This window comes from Macrotis lagotis, chromosome 6, assembly GCF_037893015.1.
Source record: "Macrotis lagotis isolate mMagLag1 chromosome 6, bilby.v1.9.chrom.fasta, whole genome shotgun sequence".
Taxonomy (NCBI): Eukaryota; Metazoa; Chordata; class Mammalia; order Peramelemorphia; family Peramelidae; genus Macrotis; species Macrotis lagotis.
In genome coordinates, this window is record NC_133663.1 from 163,080,064 (window position 1) to 163,100,222 (window position 20,159).

General features: G+C 37.8%; 1 pseudogene; it reads left to right on the forward strand.

Annotated features, from left to right (window-relative positions):
* The first annotated feature begins 8,292 nt into the window (after nucleotides 1-8,292).
* Nucleotides 8,293-10,602, forward strand: LOC141491907 (rab-like protein 6 pseudogene; annotated as a pseudogene).
* The last annotated feature ends 9,557 nt before the right edge of the window (nucleotides 10,603-20,159 follow it).

The following is a 20,159-nucleotide window of genomic DNA, read 5'->3' on the forward strand; positions in this document are numbered from 1 at the left end:
CCCATAAGTCATTCCATTCTTCTCTAGAGTCTGACTGTTTATGGTTTTGTATAGAACAATAATATTCCATAGTATTCATGTACCATAACTTGATTAGTCATTCCCCAATTGATGGATATTCCCTCAATTTCTAATTCTTTGCCACTATAAAAAGAGCTGCTATGAATATTTCGGAACATGTAGGACTTTTCCCATTTTTTATAATTTCTTCCAGATATAGACCTAGAATTGGAATTGCTGAGTCAAAGAGTATGAACAGTTTTATTGCTCTTTGGGCATAATTCCATATTGCTCTCCAGAAAGTTTGGATTTGTTCACAACTCCACTAGCAATGCCTCAATGTCCCAATCCTCCCACAACATTTCCCACATTGACCATCTTCCCTTTTTCTCGTATTGGCTAATCTAATAGGTGTGAGATGATACCTCATTGTCATTTTAATTTGTATTTCCCTAATCAATAGCAATGTGGGGCATTTATTCATATGATTATATATAGCTTTAATTTCTTCATTTGAAAACTGGCTGTTCACATCCTTTGACCATTTATCAATTGGGGAATGGCCTATGATCTTATAACATTGGTGCAATTCTTTATATATTTTTGAAATGAAATCTTTATGAGAACTCCTGGTTGTGAAGGTTGTTTCCCAGCTTTCTGCTTTTCTTTTAATTTTGGCAGCATTGATTTTATTCGTGTAAAACTTTTTAAATTTAATATAGTCAAAATAATTCATTTTGCAGTTTATAATCTACTCTAATTCTTGTTTGGTCATAAATTTATCCCTTTTATGTAGATAAGATAGATAGAATATTTTTATCATAGAGCATTATTTATTTATTTATTTAAAGAGTTTTATATTTATTTCTAGTATTTATATATAATATATATTTATAATAAATATTTATTTATAGTATTTATTTATAGAGTTTAATTTATCTATGATATCGCTCTTTATGTCTAAATCTTGTACCCATTTTGACCTTATTTTGGTATAGGGAAGTTCATAATTTTAAGATGTAGTGAGAATCAAAGTGTGGTGGTCTAGGGAGTGAATAATCCCACAGTACTCTACTTTGATTAAACCACAACAACAGATTATATTCAGACCAAGATACCAATTTTAACTGATGAGAAGCCAGAGGAGGACCTTGAATTCAAGCTATAAATATATCATTTAAACCAGATATGGTGGCATACCCCCTTTACTCTCACATGTGGAGGATGCTGAGGCTGACAGATCTCTTGAACTGAGGAATTCTGAATTAGACTGTGTCAGTTTTTGTCTCTAAGTCTAGTACCAATATGGTAAGCCCCTGAAGAGAAATAGGGGTACACCAGACAGTTTAAGGAGGGGTAAAGTAACCCAAATTAGAAATGGAGCAAGTCAAAGCTCCCATGTTAGTGGGATCAAATCCATGAGTGGTCCTTGCAGTTCTAGCCTGAGAGAGATAGAATTTCAAAAAGAGTCAGATGAAGGAACCAAGGATGTTAATTAAACCTTGAGAATAGAGAACTTAAAGGGATATTATAATTGTTTTTAGACATTTGAAAGCCTCTGAATGGTTTAAATTTGTTCTACTTGCCTGAGAAGGTAGAATTAGGAGCAATGAATGGAAGTTGAAAAGATATAGATTTGGCTTAGAGAAAGGTAAATGCTCCCCAAAATGGAAATGGGTTCTTTTTCACACTAAAGCTTTGATAATAAGTTGAATGACCACTTGACAGTACATCACAAAGGAAATTTCTGTTCAGCACTTGGTGATCTGTTGAAAGGATAATCCTTAAAGATATTCTAAATGGATGCAGTTTAGTCATTAGAAATTGAATGAGACGTATAAGGGATTTCTTACCCTATGTCAGATAGATGCCTAAGAATGAAGCCTTGTCCTTGAGTAGAAGTTAAAATTTAAAAACAGACAGTGCTTTCTCTGAGGTACCATCTCACACCTCTCAGACTGGCCAATATGACCAGAAAGGACAATGATCACTGTTGAAGGGGTTGTGGAAAATCTAGGACATTATACATTGCTGGTGGAGCTGTGAACTCATCCAACCTTTCTGGAGAGCAGTCTGGAACTATGCCCAAAGGACAACAAAAATGTGCATACCCTTTGATCCAACAATGCTGCTACTGGGTATGTACCCTGAAGAGATGATGAAAAAGGATAAAACATTACTTGTACAAAAATATTCCTAGCAGCTCTGTTTGTGGTGGCAAAGAATTGGAAATCAAGTAAATGTCCTTCAATTGGGGAATGATTTAGCAAACTGTGGTATATGTATGTCATGGAACACTATAGTTCTATTAGAAACCAGGAGGGATGGGAATTCAGGGAAACCTGGAAGGATTTGCATGAATTGATGCTGAGTGAGATTAGCAGAACCAGAAAAACATTGTATACCCTAACAGCAGTATGGGGCTGATGATCAAGCTTGATAGATTTGCTCATTCCATCAGTGTAACAATCAGGGACAATTTGGGGCTGTCTGTGATGGAGAATACCAACTGTATCCAGAGAAGGAATTGTGGCATTTGAACAAAGACCAAGAACTATTAGCTTTAATTTAGAAAAAAAAATATTTTATTGTCTGATCTTGTTATCTCTTTTACTTTATGTTTCTTCCTTAAGGATATGATTTCTCTCTCATCACATTCAATTTGGATCAATGTATACCATGGAAACAATGTAAAGAGTGGCAAATTGCCTTCTGTGGGGGATGGGGAGGGAAGTAAGATTAGGGGAAAATTATAAAATTCAAAATTAATAAAATCTTTAAAAAAATAGACAATGCTTTCAAGCACTCTGTTGGTTTTTATCTTTGAATCTGCATCACTTACAACAATAGTTTTCAATCACCATTGAGTGATTGAATTACCATGAGTAATTATTTATTGAGTTGAATTGAGACATGGACAAATTATAGCATTTGCTAATTTGAAATACTTTCTCCCCTTTTAAACATATTTTGCATAACACTGTTTACATTTGCAAAGACTTATTAACTATCTTTAGTGTATGTTTAATTCACTTCTTTGAAACTTCAGTACTTACCACAGGTCTGTAGTAAGTAGTTAATAAATATTTGTGGATAAATTGATTGACTATCTAGAGGAAATATGAAAAAGATCAATGGACTGGGAATCAGGAGACTTGGATTTTTTTCCAGTGATTTTTACATTACAAAATGTCTTTGAAGGACTTCTGGCAAGTTTTCATCAATCTTAAGTTTAAAATGAAAACAATCATACTTGTCCTGTTAACCCCACAGCATTATTATGAAAATTTAATAAAATAATGTATTGGAAAGGAATAAAGTGCTATCCTCTTATAAGTTCTCTTTACAGTTTCACCTTATCTCATCTGTCCTTCAGGAACATGTTAGTGATGGTTTGTGAAAGGATTATTTCTGTAAATGTTATGAGCTTGGATAGAGAAAGAAATGTTTGATTTTCCTTTTTTCGCCATTATCATAAGATTATATGTATTAAGTGCCCCTGTCTGACCCTTACAAGAAATGGCACTTTTGGAAGACATTATGTTAGCTGATAATAGCTGGTTTGTTTCAGATTGCTCTTTAAAGCTGTCATCTGCCAGACATTTTTTTAAATAATCTAAACAGCAAAATTAAAAATAAAATTCATGATAATTAAGTCATCTATTCTAAATGTAAAAAGAGGAGGGAAATTCCACTGAGTGTTCATGTAATATGAAAGTGAACAAGGTTTCATGAGGAATCTTGTAAGTAATGGCTCAGAGATGGGTGATTCCTAACAGATTACAGTAACAACATGGTAGTTTTGTTTTGTTAACTTTCCGAGAATTTTAAAATATATGATAACAAGATTTACTTGCAATACTATATTATGTCATTTTCAAGTTGATTAATATCTAAAAGTATTGACTTTAAGAGAAAATTTTTGATATTTTGATGCAATGGCCACTTTTCAATATAATCTAGCCATACCCATCTCCAGAGTCATTGTCATAGAAATTGAGTGTGAGTCTTGCCTAAGAACTACTAGGAACTAGACCACCTAGAATAACTGAGGTTAACATAATATTGCAGAGGAGAAAAGTTGGGAAGGAAAAGGGAAACAGAAAAGGAGAAAAGAAGCAAAAAGAGAAGGAGGAATGAGAAAATCTTTATAAATGTAAAAGGGACTAGAACCTTTATATTTGAGCAGAATTCTCTGTGTTGCTTCCTTGTATTGGATCTATTGACATTTTTGTGATGTTAACTTGACCTAAGGGTTACAAGTAGCAAAACCTATGGAAGAAATGAAATTGTTTACCACAGAAAGAAATGGATCAAGGTCATCATCACTCCTGTCTCTCTCTCTCTCTCTCTCTCTCTCTCTCTCTCTCTCTCTCTCTCTCTCTCTCTCTCACTCACTTTCTTTCTCTCTCTCCCCATCAAAACTCCTCCAAACAGATCTAGAAAATGCATCAGACTGAATCATGATCAGAAAATGTGATCATTTTTTCCAGTTGATATTAGCAGATTTATGGATGCTGGGAATGGGGACTAGTCACCACAAATGCACTAATCATTGCATTCCAGGGTTCAGGGATTGAAAGAGAACTAAGGGCCATGCATCAGGGCAAGATGAGGTTCCAGAACCATATGAGGTGCCAGAACCCTTTCAGGAACAGGGTCCAACAGGCAGCTTTGTCTCCTACTTCTCAATTCTGGGTAATAGATTCAGAGTGGACTGAAGAGGAAACCTGCTCTGGGGGGTAAGAATAGATCCTATATACCAAGCAATGAGCTCAAAAACATGTGTGAAGCGGGATTCTCCTTCCAGCTTCTACTTCAATTGGAAGGTTTCAGATAAATAACTAGGGTAGGAATATAAGCTCAAAGGGGAGCCTGCAATTTTTTCACTCTGAACCTGATAATGGCTGAGTTGTGCCCAACCCATCATAGAGCTTTCCAAAACCATATTGGGGGGGTGGCTAGGTGGCACAGAGTACCTGAGTTAAAATCCAGCCTCAGACACTTAATAATTACCTAGTTGTGTGGCCTTGGGCAAGCCACTTAACCCCATTGCCTTGCAAAAAAATCTAAAAAAAACCACACCATATTGGACTGATCAGTCTCAAACACACTGTACTTTGATCCCAACATCGTGAAGTCAATGAGTTTTCTGTAGCTATGAAGGACTAACAATAAAAAAGGACTAACAATAATAATAAAGGCAGACTGGATTTAATAGCAGTCATGACATAACAATCAGACTTAAACAAAGGTCAGAAATTTGTGGAGCTCAGAACAGGGGCCAGTGATCAGACCTAACCCTGGTTTGGAGCACTTTAAAAGCACTGAAAAATTGTGGGTACCCAGTCTGAGCTGGAATAATACAATGCTCAATACCTCAAGAAACCACAAGAGACCAGACTTCCATCCAGAAATGCACAGAGCCTGTACCTAGCATAAAATCAGAAATTAGAATGGAAGAATGAACAAATAAATTAAGACTTCCACCATAAAAAGTTATTATGATGACAGGGGTGGTCAAGACAGAAACCCAGAAAAAGAGAAAGACTCAAAAACATCTAGACACAAAGCCTGCAAGAAAAAAAAAGTATAACTTAGGCATATATTCAAATAAAATTCCTGAAAGAAATGAAGAAGAGTTTTTAAACAAACAAAAGAGATAACAATGTTTATAATCAATGAAATAAGGATGCTAGAGGAAAAAAACTGGAAAAAAAATGAGAGCTGTAGAAAAAAGAATTTGAAATGAAAATAGAAGTTTGGTACAAGATGTACATACTTTTACTCAAGTAACAAAGTTCCTTAAAGTTAGAGTGGACCAAATAAAAACTAACGACTCCATGAGAATACAAGAAATATTAAGAGGACTTCCAGCCAAGACAGGGGAGAGAAGACAGACACAGTTCTAAAATCTCCTGATCTTTCCCCATCTATCATATGAAACAAACCTCTTAACAGAAATCTGACCCACAAAACCCAGAAAGAAAAGCCAGGAGAAAGAACATTTACCTCAGGATTTGTCTCCCGCAGCAGCATTGGGTGAATTCGGGTAGCTGAGTCTAGTCGCAGAGGGCTGATCAGCCCTGGATCAGCCAGATTAGAATCTGAATTGGAGCCAGGGAGTCTGAGGGCCAGAAAGCCAGACCTGCTGGATCAGTGGTGGGGCTAGATGGTGGCACTGACCCTCTGGAGCTTGCCAACAGGGCTGGGGGAGAGTTCTGGTGCAGGAGAGCTGCGGACATCTTCCCTGGGCTCCTCTGGTCTGAGGAACTCTGAGTCCACACCTCCTTTGAGGCTGAGGCATCTTCCCTGAACAAACAATTGCAGACTACTTCTGCCTCAGGCACAGGTGTGTGAGCAGAAGACCCAGCCTAGCTGAAAATAGGGAAAGGAATGACCTCAAAGAGTAAAGCCCACCATTGATTGAAGGCAAAAGGATTCAATAGCTTCAATTGTTCCCTTCAAGCTAAGGGAAAAGGCCTCAATCGAGGTCACAGACACTCCCAAGAAAGCAACCAGCACCTCTTACTGGCAAGCCAGAGAAACTGCACTCAGTGAGTAAAGCCTCTAGCGATCCCAACACCAAACCCCTGTGAACCCTCCCCAACTCAAGGTCTTAGCAAAATGAAGAAGGGTCAGCGGAAATGTGTGTCCATAGAAAAATTCTTGGAAGGGAAAGACCCTAACTCAGAGAGACCTAGAACCTCTGAGGAGAATATGATCTGGTCTTCAGCACAGAAAAACTTCCCTGAAGAAATAAGGAAGGAGTTTAAAAATCAACTGGAAAATTTGGGAGAGACAATTAATACCTTGCAACAAGAAAACAAATCCTTAGAAAATACAATTGGACAAATACAAAATGAGAATAAATCTCTCACATCATCAATTGGACAAATACAAAATGAGAATAATTCTCTCAGATCCTAAATTGGGCAAATGCAAAAAGAAAATAATTCTCTCAAAACTTCAATTGGTCAAATGGAAAGCTCTTTCAAAAGTAGAATTGACCAATTGGAAAAGGACTTGCAAAAGGTTAATGAAGAAAACTCCTCCCTAAAAAAAAGAATGGAGTCTGCAGAAACTAATGGCTCCATGAGACAGCAAGAGTCAGTTAAACAAAATAAAAAAATAGAAGAAAATGTAAAATACCTCATCAGCAAAACCAGTGACTTCTAGAGTAGGTCGAGAAGGGGCAGCCTGAGAATTATTGGACTTCCTGAAAAACATTGAAGAGAAAAAAAAGCCTGAACCTAATATTACAGGATCTAGTGCTGGAAAACTGCCTTGATATCACAGAACCAGAGAGCAAAGTAGTTATCGAAGGAATACATGGATCCCCTCCAGAAAAAGATCCTAAAATGAAAACACCAAGGAATGTTGTGGCCAAATTCCAGAACTATAAGATAAAAGAGAAAATCTTGCAAGTAGCCAGAAAGAAACAATTTAAATATCAAGGAGCCACAACAAGGATTATGCAGGACCTGGCTGCATCAACATTAAGGGATCCAAGGGCCTGGAACAAGATATTTTGAAGAGCAAGTGAGCTTGGAATGCAGTCAAGAATCCACTATCCCACAAAACTGAGCCTTCTCTTCCAGGAGAAAAAGATGGACATTTAACAAAATGGAAGAATTCCAAAAATTCCTGATGAAAAGACCAGAGCTAAATAGAAAATTTGGACATCAAACAGGAGGTTCAAGAGACACATGAAAAAGTTAAAAGGGGGGGCGGTAAAAGAAAAAAAAAACTGCTATCCAGTAAGTTGAAACTGGCTATATCCCAGCATGGGGAAAAAGATTCTCATAAATCTTGAGATTGTAACTCTAACAGAGAGAATATACATAGCCAGAAGTGAATGACATTCATGACCTATACATGAGACTGCTATCCAATGGGATATAACTGGCTTTAACCCCACTTGGGAGAAAGACTCTAATAACTCAAGAATTTTGACACTTAGATGGCCAGGGGAGCAGGCGGCCACCCTGCCGCAGGCCACTGGGCCGTGTCCTGTGAGTGCCCCGGAGTGGTTCGGCTGAAGCCCCAGAGGCAGCGAGGCCGGGTCGGGCCAGCCCAGGCCACGCCGCAGATAGCCCAAAGACCCGCGCTGCTCCTTCCTCCGCCCTGGGAGGCTGCCACTCTGCCCCGCCTGCTCCCAGCCTTGCCCTCCCTGCCCCCTCCCCGGGCATGCCCCCACCCATGCGCCCTCCTGGAGCCTGCGGGGGGAGCCCCCTGAACCCCGCGGGGCCACTGTAGGGAGGGCGGTGCTGAGCCAGGCAGGGGAGAAAGATGTTCTCCGTTCTCAAGAAGCTGGTCCGCTTGGACCAAGCCCCAGGCCGGGACAAGAACATCCCCGTGGGGCTGCAGTCCATGAACCAGGCGCTGCAGAGGAGGTTCGCCAAAGGCATGCAGTACAACATGAAAATAGTGATCCAAGGAGACAAAAACACAGGAAAAACCACCCTCTGGCACAGACTCCAAGGAAAGAAGTTTGTGGAGGAATATATACCTACACAAGAGATACAAGTCACCAGTATCCACTGGAATTATAAAACCACTGATGACATTGTAAAGGTTGAAGTCTGGGATGTAGTAGACAAGCGAAAGTACAAAAACAAAAACAAAAACAAGGAGATGGTTTGAAACTGGAAAATGATCCTCAGGAGGCAGAATCAGAGATGGCTTTGGATTCTGAGTTCCTGGATGTATATAAGAACTGTAATGGGGTAGTCATGATGTTTGATATCACAAAGCAATGGACCTTCAACTACATACTTCAGGAACTTCCCAAAGTGCCGACCCACGTCCCTGTGTGTGTGTTGGGGAACTACAGAAATATGGGGGAACACCAAGTCATCCTGCCTGATGACGTGCAGGAATTTATTGATAACCTCAATAGACCCCCAGGTTCCTCTTACTTTCGATATGCTGAATCCTCCATGAAGAACAGCTTTGACCTAAAGTACCTGCATAAATTCTTCAATATTCCATTCTTACAACTGCAGAGAGAGACATTGCTATGGCAGCTAGAGACAAGTCAGCTAGACATCGATGCCACATTGGAAGAGCTGTCAGTGCAGCAAGAGACTGAAGACCAAAACTACGAAATTTTTCTGGAGATGATGGAGGCAAGAAGTTGAGGACATGCATCTCCATTAACAGCCAATGGACAGAGTCCATCTTCTGGTTCCCAGTCACCCATCATGCCTCCCAGCACAACATCCACAGGGAGCTCCAGCCCCAGCACACCTCAGCCAACTCCTCAACAGCTTCTTGAAAATTCTGCTCCCTGCACTTCCCTTCCACCTTCCATGTCCCCTGTGCCCCCATCAGATGCACAAACCCAGACATCTCCAGCTACTATTGCCATATCTTCAGGCCCACCAACTCCAGCCCCACCCCAACCTCAGCCCCGGTGTCGAAGCATCATTTCAAGGCTTTTTGGAACTTCATCAGCTTCAGAGGCTACTCCTTCACCTCCTGAGCCTACCCCCTCTGTAGACACCAGCAAAAATCCAGAGTGTTGAAGATTTTGTTCCTGAAGACAGCCTGGATAGGAGCTTCCTAGAAGATACAAATCTGAAGGATGAGAAGAAAATCAAAACAAAAGTTGAACATGAAAGTGACAGTGATGGGGAAGCCACTGGGGGAAACCCCATGGTAGCTGATTTTCAAGATGACCTGGACCTTGAAAACAAGCCATCCTGTAAGTCCTCCTTACCAGCAGGCCCCATCCCAAGTAGAAACATAATCCTTTCCAGTGAGGATGAAGCTGATGAGGTGTCAGATTGCCCTCAAGTCACTGGTCTGATCACCCAAGAGAATTTGGAACCTGAAACAAAATGGTCTTCCAGAAATTCCTTGAAACCACAAAGTGAAGCAACTTCCACCAAAGCCACTGACCTTAAACTTCAAGTTAGTTTACCTACTCATTCAGGACCTGAAAAGTGCAGTAGTTCGAAACCTACTTCTGAAGCCCTACTTGGCACTGATGCCCAGGCACCCAAAACTGTTTCTTGGAACAAGGATTCCACTTCTAAATTCAGAGAGGGGGAAAGATGAGAAACGAGAGTCCTCAGAGAGTGATCCAGAGGGACCCATTGCTGCTCAAATGCTATCCTTTGTCATGGATGATCCTGATTTTGAGAGTGAAGAGTCTGATACTCAGAAGAAAGTGGAAGTTTCCAATGAGAGAGGACCTCTCAGATGTTACAGATGAAGACATTCCTCCTGCAAAGCTCCCCCAACCCATTAAGCTTACAATTCACTCCTTTAAAATGAAAAATGACTCCAATCACTTTAGTTTGGGCCTGGCAGAGACTGGGCCTAAAGAAAGCAGTGATGAAGATAAGGAAAGCAAACCCCCCTCTAAGGAGAAGAAAAGCAAAGAGGAGGAAGAAAAGGCTGCAAAAAAGAAAAGCAAGCACAAAAACGTCAAGGACAAGAAGAAGGAAAGGATGAGAAGAAAAGGAAGAAGAAGAGGAACAAGGAGAAGAATGAGACTGATGAACTGGAAGCCTTCCTTGGGGGTGGGGCCATAGCCCCCAAGCAACATGGGGGTGGAGACTATGAGGAACTCTAGACCTGGGGTGCATGGGAACCCACAGATGACTTGTCATTCATCTCTGATTCTGAGCCTTGGCAGAACAGGGGCTGCCAGGAGGTACCTGGGCTGGGTCTGCCAGATGCCCCTTAGAGGCCATGAAGGTAGGAAGGTGGGGAGTTCAGTGTGTGTCCTGATAAGACATTCTAGTATGAAAGGACCAATAAGGACCCAACTGGGTAAGAAATGGTAGTTGTGAGGCTTAGGTGAGGGGCTGAGAAAAACAAAGTTCTAACCCACTCCTCTTTCCAATAAGCCAGGCAAAAAGGAGAGAGGGGTACAGCTCCCCATTATCCCTGCCCACTTCTCCCATTCATTGCTGTTTACAGGATACTCAAATTTTAACTGCTAAATAGTAACAGTATCAGCCCAACCAATTGTTCTCTTAACCTTGGGAGGAATCAGATTTCAGCTCTATTTTTTGTAACTTTTTTTTTCCTTAATGATACTGGCTTTTTTTCCCCATAGTAGTCAATTCTAAGGGAAATTTTGCTGAGCTGCCTGCCATTTGGGACAGGAAAGACCCAGCACAAGTTTACTAAGTGAGAATTTCAGTTGTACCTTTCCCTATCTCCCATAATTCAGAAATCCATGGCATTAGGGGCTGGTGATAATGTGTTCTACAATTTGAGGCAGGGGCACATTAGAGATAGAGGTCCAAGTGAGGAAAACAGAATGGTGGTGTAATGTAAGCATCTTTTATATTAATCATTCATCCACCTTGGCTGGTTCATGACCAGACTCCTTTTGCCCTATTGCTCCAGTAACCCTACAGTACTTCTCAGGGACATGACAAAAAGCCTTTTGAGGAACTTGCAGGAATCCCAGCCTGTTTACATTAGGGGGGGGTGGGGAGTTTTGGAGCAAAGGAGTTGTGGAAGCAGGGAACTACTTGGTTTTTCAGACTTCCAGAAGCATTCCACAACTAGTTCTTGTCTCCTAGTCATGAGTTGGCATACTTCAGGCCCCTGTCTCTACCTGCACCCATAATCTCTTAATGCTCCATGTTCCCTCACCCTCAAGTATAAGGGAAAGAAAGCTATGACATCCCTAGCTACCTAGCATGATTATATGCAGGAACCAGCCCATTCCAAAGTATTGATAAGGGTAAGTAGGGTTCTCCACTGTTCCACAATGCTCTGGAACCCCAGTTCAAGGTTCAGTATTTCTCCTAGTACCCCATTCTCACAAAACTCAGAATTTACCCTTTCCTATTCCAAAGAACATGATCTTATTATACTTGGCTAGAGGAAATTATAATGAATCATAACTGCTTCTCTACAGCCCAGCCCTGCCCATTTTCTTTCAGGCTCCATTATCTTCAGAGTGACTGATCCATATGGAATGAACAATTTGGAATGGGGTCTGGGGTGCAATATTTTTTTGGAAGGTAGTTTCTTTTCTCAGCTATGGCCAGAAGGAGGGAATTATCAGCGTATGGATCAGAGAGGAAATACGTATATACACAGGGAAGCAGGGGTATAAAAAAATTTGTGTTTTTTAAAGGTTTGTTCCCATCATGTTCTATTGGATGCTCCACTCTGATCATAAAGTGCTCTTTTACTGCAAAAAAAAGAATTTTAACACTTAGATAGAATGTACTTAGCTAGAAGTGACAGATACTCAGAATCTTCTATGACTCAGATAGAATGATCTAAAAAACACTACCTCCTTAAGGGGAACAGGAAGTAAACAGGAGGAGGGAGGAGATTGAATGGGGTAAATCTCATTACACTAAGAGGTACAGAATACCTATGGTAATAGAGGGGAAGAAGGGTGGAGATGAGAAACACCTGAATCTTCTTCTCATCAGACTTGGCTTAAAGTCAACTTATACATACTTAGTTAACTTAAAAAAATCTAACCTTTCAAGTATTAAAAGGGGAAAAGGGGAGGGGGGATGGAGAAAGGGAAGGGGAGTGGGGAAAAAGGGTAACTAACATAAGGAAGGGAAGGGAAAAAAGGGGAAAAAGGGAAAGGGGAAAGAAAGGGGAGGGGCTGATATAGGAAGGCAAACACACTGAAGGGGGTGGTATTCAGAAACAAAATACTGGAGAATACGGATAAGGGGGGAAGGAGGAAAAATACAAACAGAGGGAAGGTAGCATGGAAGGCAATAAAGAATTAGTAATCATAACTTTGAATGTGAATGGGATGAACTCTCCCTTAAAACGTAAGCAAATAGCAGAGTGGATTAAAAACTAGAATCCTACAATATTCTGCTTACAAGAAACTCATTTGAAGCAGAGAGATACATATAGAGTAAAGGTAAAAGGTTGGAGCAAAATATATTTTGCTTCAGCTGAAGTAAAAAAAAGCAGGGGTAGCAATCCTTATTTCAGACAAAGCAGCAGCAAAAATAGATAGCACTAAAAGAGATAAGGAATGAAACTTTATCCTCCTAAAAGGTACCATAGAAAATAAAGTTATTTCAATACTGAATATATGCACCCAATGGGATAGCATCCAAATTCTTAGAGGAGAAGCTGAAAGAACCACAGGAAGACATAGACAGCAAAACTCTACTAGTGGGAGACCTCAACCTTCCACTCTCAGATCTAGATAAATCAAATCATAAACTAAACAAGTAAGAAGTTAAGGAGGTAAATACATTATTAAAAAAACTAGATATAGTAGACTTATGGAGGAAATTGAATGGGGACAGAAAGGAATATACCTTTTTCTCTGCAGGACATGGGACTTATACAAAAATTGACCATGTACTAGGACAGAAAAACCTAATGATCAACTGCAGAAAGACAGAAATAGTGAATAGATCTTTCTCAGATCACAATGCAATAAAAGTTATATGCAATATTGGGTCAAGGAGATATAGACCCAGAACCAATTGGAAACTGAATAACCTCATTTTAAAGAATGAGTGGACCAAAAAACAAATTATAGAAAGAATTAACCATTTTATCCTAGATAATAACAATAATGAAACAACATACTCAAACCTATGGGATACACTCAAAGCAGCTCTCAGGGTATATATTATATCTTTAAATGCTTACATGAATAAATTGGAGAAAGAGGAAATCAATGAACTAAACATGCAACTAAAAAAATTAGAGGGAGAGAGAACAAATTAAAAATCCCCAATTAAATACAAAATTAGAAATTCTAAAAATTAAATTAAATTAAATTGAAAGCAAAAAAACTATGGAATTAATAAATAAAACCAAAAGTTGGTATTATGAAAAAAACAATAAAATTGTTAAACCTCTGGTCAATTTCATTAAAAAAAGAAAGAAGAAAACAAATTGCTAGTATCATAAATGAAAAAAGTAAACTCAGAAATAAAAGTAATAATTTGAAATTATTTTGCCCAATTCTATGCCAATAAATTTGATAATCTAAGTGAAATGGATTAATATTTACAAAAATATAAGTTTCCCAGGTTAAATGAAGAGATTAAATACCTAAACAACCCTATCTCAGAAAAAGAAATTCAACAAGCCATCATTGAACTCCCTAAGAAAAAATCTCCAGGGCCTGATGGATTCACAAGTGAATTCTACCAAACATTTAAGGAACAGTTGGTTCCAATTCTATTTAACTCTTTGGGAAAATAGGGAAAGATGGAATTCTGCCTAACTCTTTCTATGAAACCAATATGGTGCTGTTACCTAAACCAGGAAGAGTTAAAACAAAGAAAGAAAATTATAGACCTATCTCCCTGATGAATATAGATGCAAAAATCTTAAATAAAATCTTAGCAAAATGATTACAAGTTATCACTAGGATAATATATTATGATCAAGTAGGATTTATTCCTAGGAATGCAGAGTTGGCTCAATATTGTGAAAATTGTTAGTATACTCAATTATATCAACAACAAACCTATCAGAAATTATATGATCATATCAATAGATGCTGAAAAAACTTTTGACAAAATACAGCATCCATTCCTACTAAAAACACTAGAGAGTGTAGGAATAAATGGACTGTTCCTTAGAATAATTAGCAGTATCTATTTGAAACCATCAACAAGCATTATATTCAATGGGGAGAGGCTAGAAGCATTCCCAATAAGATCAGGGGTGAAAAAAAGGGTGCCCATTATCACCACTACTATTCAATATTGTATTAGAAATGTTAGCTTCAGCAATTAGAAAAGAAAAAGAAATTGAAGGAATTAGAATTGGGAAGAAAGAGACAAAACTCTCACTCTTTTTAGATGACATGATGATCTACCTAGAGAATCCCAGGAAATCCAAAAAACTACTGGAAACAATTAGCAATTATAGCAAAGTTGCAGGTTATAAAATAAACCCTCATAAATCCTCAACTTTTCTATATATGTCTAGCAAGAAACAGCAGGAAGAGCTAGAAAGCAAAATCCCATTCAAAGTAACCTCAGACAATATAAAATACCTGAAAATCTATTTGCGAAGACAGACTCAGAAACTTTTTGAAAACAATTATAAAACACTTCTCACACAAATTAAATCAGATTTAAATAACTGGGCAAATATCAACTGCTCATGGATATGTAGAGCTAATATAATAAAAATGACAATTCTACCAAAACTAAACTACATGTTTAATGCCCTACCAATCAAGATTCCAAAAAATTACTTTAACGAGTTAGAAAAAATTGTAAGTAAATTCATATGGAGAAATAAAAAGTCAAGAATTTCCAGGAACTTTATGAAAAAAGTGCAAAAGAAGGGGACTTAGCCCTACCAAATCTAACATTATATTATAAAGCATCAGTCATCAAAACTGTTTGGTATTGGCTAAGAAATAGAGTGGTGGACCAGTGGAATAGACTAGGTGCAATAGCAGGAAATGATTATAGTAAACTGCTGTTTGATAAACCCAAAGAGGCCAGCTATTGGGATTAAAAACTCTCTCTTTGATAAAAACTACTGGGAAAATTGGAAGTTAGTATGGAAGAAACTTAGATTAGACCAACAATTAACACCCTTTACCAACGTAAGATCCAAATGGTTATAGAACTTAGACATAAAAAACAATACTATAAGCAAATTAGAAGATCAAGGACTAGTTTACCTGTCATATCTATGGAAAGGGGAGCAGTTTATGACTAAGGAAGAGTTGGAGAACGTCACCAAAAACCAACTAGATGATTTCGATTACATTAAATTAAAATGCTTTTTCACAGATAAAAACCACTGTAATCAAGATCAAAAGAAATGTAGTAAATTGGGAAACAATCTTTACAACTAATGATTCTGACAAATGACTCATTTCTAAAATATACAGAAAACTGAGTCATATTTTTTTAAAAAAGCCATTCCCAAATTGACAAATGGTCAAAAGGATATGCAAAGGCAATTTACAGATGAGGAGATCAAAGCAATTCATAGCCATATGAAAAATTGCTCTAAATCATTAATTATTAGAGAAATTCAAATTAAAGTTTCTCTGAGGTACCACCTCACACCTCCCAGACTGGCCAATATGACCAGAAAGGATAATGATCATTGTTGGAAGGGTTGTGGGAAATCTGGGACACTATTATACTGTTGGTGGAGCTGTGAACTCATCCAGCCTTTCCAGAGAGAAATTTGGAACTACTCCCAAAGGGCAACAAAAATGAACATACTCTTTTGACCCAGCAATACCACTACTGGGTCTATACCCTGAAGAGATGATGAAAAAGGGTAAAAACATCACTTGTACAAAAATATTTATAGCAGCCCTGTTTGTGGTGGCAAAGAATTGGAAATCAAGTAAATGTCCTTCAATTGGGGAAAGACTTAGTAAACAGTGGGATATGTATGTCATAGAACACTATTGTTCTATTAGAAACCAGGAGAGATGGGAATTTAGGGAAGCCTGGAAGGATTTTCATGAAGTGATGCTGAGTGAGATGAGCAGAAACAGAAAAACACTGTATACCCTAACAGCAACATGGGGGTGATGTTCAACCTTGAAGGACTGGCTCATTCCATCACAATCGGGAACAATTTTGGGCTGTCTGCAAAAGAGAGTGCCATCTGTATCCAGATAAAGAGCAGAGGAGCTGGAACAAAGTTCAAGGACTATTTCCTTTAATTTAGAAACAAAAACAGATATCTTATTGTCTGATCTTGTTATCTCTTAGACTTTTTGTCTCTTCCTTAAGGATGTGATATCTTTCTCATCACACTCAATTTGGATCGATGTACAACATGGAAAAAATTAAAGCCTGACCGATTGCTTTCCATGGGGGGGGGATGTAAGATGGGGGGGAATTGTAAAACTCAAATAATATCTTTAATAAAAAATATTAAAACAAAATCAAGGAATGAAAAAATAAAAGAAAATCTAAACTATCTCATAGCAAAACCAACTGAAAAATAGAAGGGAAAAAAATTAAGAATTTTTAGCCATGATCAAAAAAAAAGAGAACCCAAACATCATGATTCAAGATATTGTAAAAGAAAACTGCCCAGATCCTTTAGACTCTGGGAGCAAAGTGGAAATAGAAAGGATCTGCCAGTTGCTTCCTTAAAGAAAGCCACAATGGAAAAAAATCCCATTATAGTAAGAACTTCCAGGTCAGAGAAAAAGTACTGCAAGCAAAAACAAAATCAGAAACAAAAAAAAAAAATTCAAACTCCAAGGAGCTACTGTTAGAATCACAGTTGATTTAGCAGCCAAAATTAAAAAGGAATGTTCCAGAAGGCAAAGGATTTGAGTTTTTAGGGAAGAATTACTTTTTAGAAAAATTGAGGAAAATCCTACTAGATTATAAATGTACTTTTAAATGTACTTTTAATGAAATAGAAGATTTCTACATGTTCCCTCAATTTCCAGTATTTTGCCACCACAAAACGGACTGCTATAAATACTTTTCCACATGTAAGTCCTTTCCCCTTTTACTAATTTCTTTGGAATACAGACTTAGTAGAGTATTATTGGATCAAAGGATATGCACAATTTGATTGTCTTCTGGCATAGTTTCAAAGAGCCATCCAGAATGGTTGTATCAGTTTTCAACTCCAACAACAATGCATAAGCATCCCAATTTTCCCAAATCTGCAATTTATCATTTTCCTTTTTTTTTGTCATATTAGCCGATCTGATAGTTCTGAGGTGGTACCTCAGAGTTGTTCTATTTAGGCTTGAGACTACTTCCCATTTTTCTTTTGGGTTTTCCCCTTAAGTGTTTTGACATTGTTCTCTTCTGAGTTTGAGTCTAGATCTTTCATCATAATAGCTTTCTATGGTCAGATTTTTTTTATTGGGTTTTTTTTTTGCTCATCTCTTTTGGTCTATTTCTTTTCTTTTAAATTTGAGTTCTGCTCCCAAGATGAGACGAGCACTGTGTCAGGGGTCTTGTACTAGGGACTGCAGGCCCTGGTTGTTTACCTGGTACTGCACTGATGTTGTCCTGAGGTCCATGTGGGAACCTCATGTCTGGTGCTGTGCTGAGGGGATGGGGTCACCTGTGCTGCTGGAGGTCACCAGGCACTGGCAGCCTACCTGATGTTTTGCCAGGGCCCTAGTGCTAGTGTCTGAGGTGTGCTAAGGCCAGTGTAGTGTTTCTATGTTTCCTTGAGGACACACTAGAGCACGTGGAGATATGACTATAGGAGGTTACCAAGGTTGAAGGATGTTCTCAGGTAGTTCTCAAAACTGGAGTCTGCCTGACATGTGGGGATTCCTGGTGTTGTCATTTGTCTACTTCATCACACTGGGGTTCAGGGTCTACTTTATTTATATCATTTTTTGACATTGTGAAGAATTAGAAGCTGATGGAATGCCCATTAATTAAGGAATGACTGAACAAGTTGTGGTATATAAATGTGAAAAACTACTATTATGTATAAAAATTAAGAAGGGGAGAGTTTCAAAAAAATCTGGGAAGACCTGAATACATTGTTGCAAAATAAAGTTAACAGAAGGAGGAGAAAAATTTGCATGATGACAACAATATGGCAAAAACAAATAACTTTGGAAGACATAGGAACTCTCATCAGTGTAATGGCCAACCATGACTGCAGAAGACTAGAGGTGCAAGACTCAGAGTGTAGAATGAGACACACCCAGACACATATACATGAACATATATTACAATATATAATTGTAAAACATAATAATTTATGATATGTAGATTTATAAATGTTTTATATATAAAATAATGCAATATATGCATCCATGTAGTATATATACATATTTGTATACATATAAATATATATTATATATAAATATATACACACAGGTATATATGCGTATATATGTGTATGTGTATCTTATTTTAGACATGTCTTTTGGACAAATGTAGGAATTTGTTTTGCTTGACTAATTTCTAACAGGGGTTTTATTTTTTCCTTCATTCTCAATTGCAAGGAGGGGTAGGTGAGAAGGCAGTTGAAAAAATAAAATTTAATTTAAAAAATTAAGTAAATCCTAGATTTTGTTCCCATTAGATTAGAAATATTGGATACAGATTAAGCTATAGGTGAAAAAATTTCAATTAGTACAATGATATTGACAATATTGGAAACTGGAAAATTGACAATGCAGATTATTTTGATGCCAATATTCATAGGAAAAGTAGAGGAGATAAACTTTGTCCATAAAAACATTGGATATGAAGGCTCATATGAAGCAAAAAAGAATATGGACCAAACTTGGTTTAGTTTTACAGTGATATCTCAACAAAGGAAATAGTGAACTAAATTATCTGCGATGTCCATTTTTTATTGAGATCATTTTCCTTTTTTAGGAAGGTGATGATACCACCAGTTCAGCAAAGGGTCTTAGAGAAGAATCTTTCTATTCTCCACCCCAGGTTCACTGTTTGGAACAGGTTCACAATGAGTTAACAAGGAGATTTGCTTTGCTTTTAAGTATAATTTTTTATTCTGACCTTAAACACTAAAAAAGAAGCATTTCTGCATATATAGCAAAACCCAAAAGAGATTGTATAAGAAACCATTAATCTCCATCTTACATTGCTTGCTTTTTTAAAAAGAATACTAAATTCCAACTCTTACTTTTTTAATGCTGCAAGTACTTCATAAATATTTTTATTTTTATTGATAGATCAACTTAAGCTTTTCTAAGTGATATTACTTCTTAATTCTTTTTTGTGAGCTCTGTTTTCTACTTCTGTCTCCTTCAGATTTCAGAGGGTCTTCATTGTGTTCAAAATAATTACTTCTGTCAAATTCAATGAATAAATTGAGCAACAAACATATATTAAATGCCTATAATGAACAACCATCTCCCTCACCCACTTCCTTCAATCAGACCAGTAATTTCAGTATTGTAGGGAATTCCTAAGAAATACCTGCAAATGCAAATCAGCAAGGACATTGAGAAGATGAGTAGTCTTCCCAGGGTCATGCAACTGACATGTGTTAGAATGTAGATTTTAACCCAGGTTTTTTTGATTCTGAGACTGGTTTCAGTTTTTTAAACACAACTCAATATGCATGACCTCTCCCACATGTGCTATCTAACTATATATGTTACTTATGCATACTTCCTTTTCCATTTGTTTCCTGACCACATGTGTTTGTTAGGCACATTCCCTCTTCTTCCAGTGTTGTGGGAAACTTTGAGAAAGTGCATCTTTATGTAGATG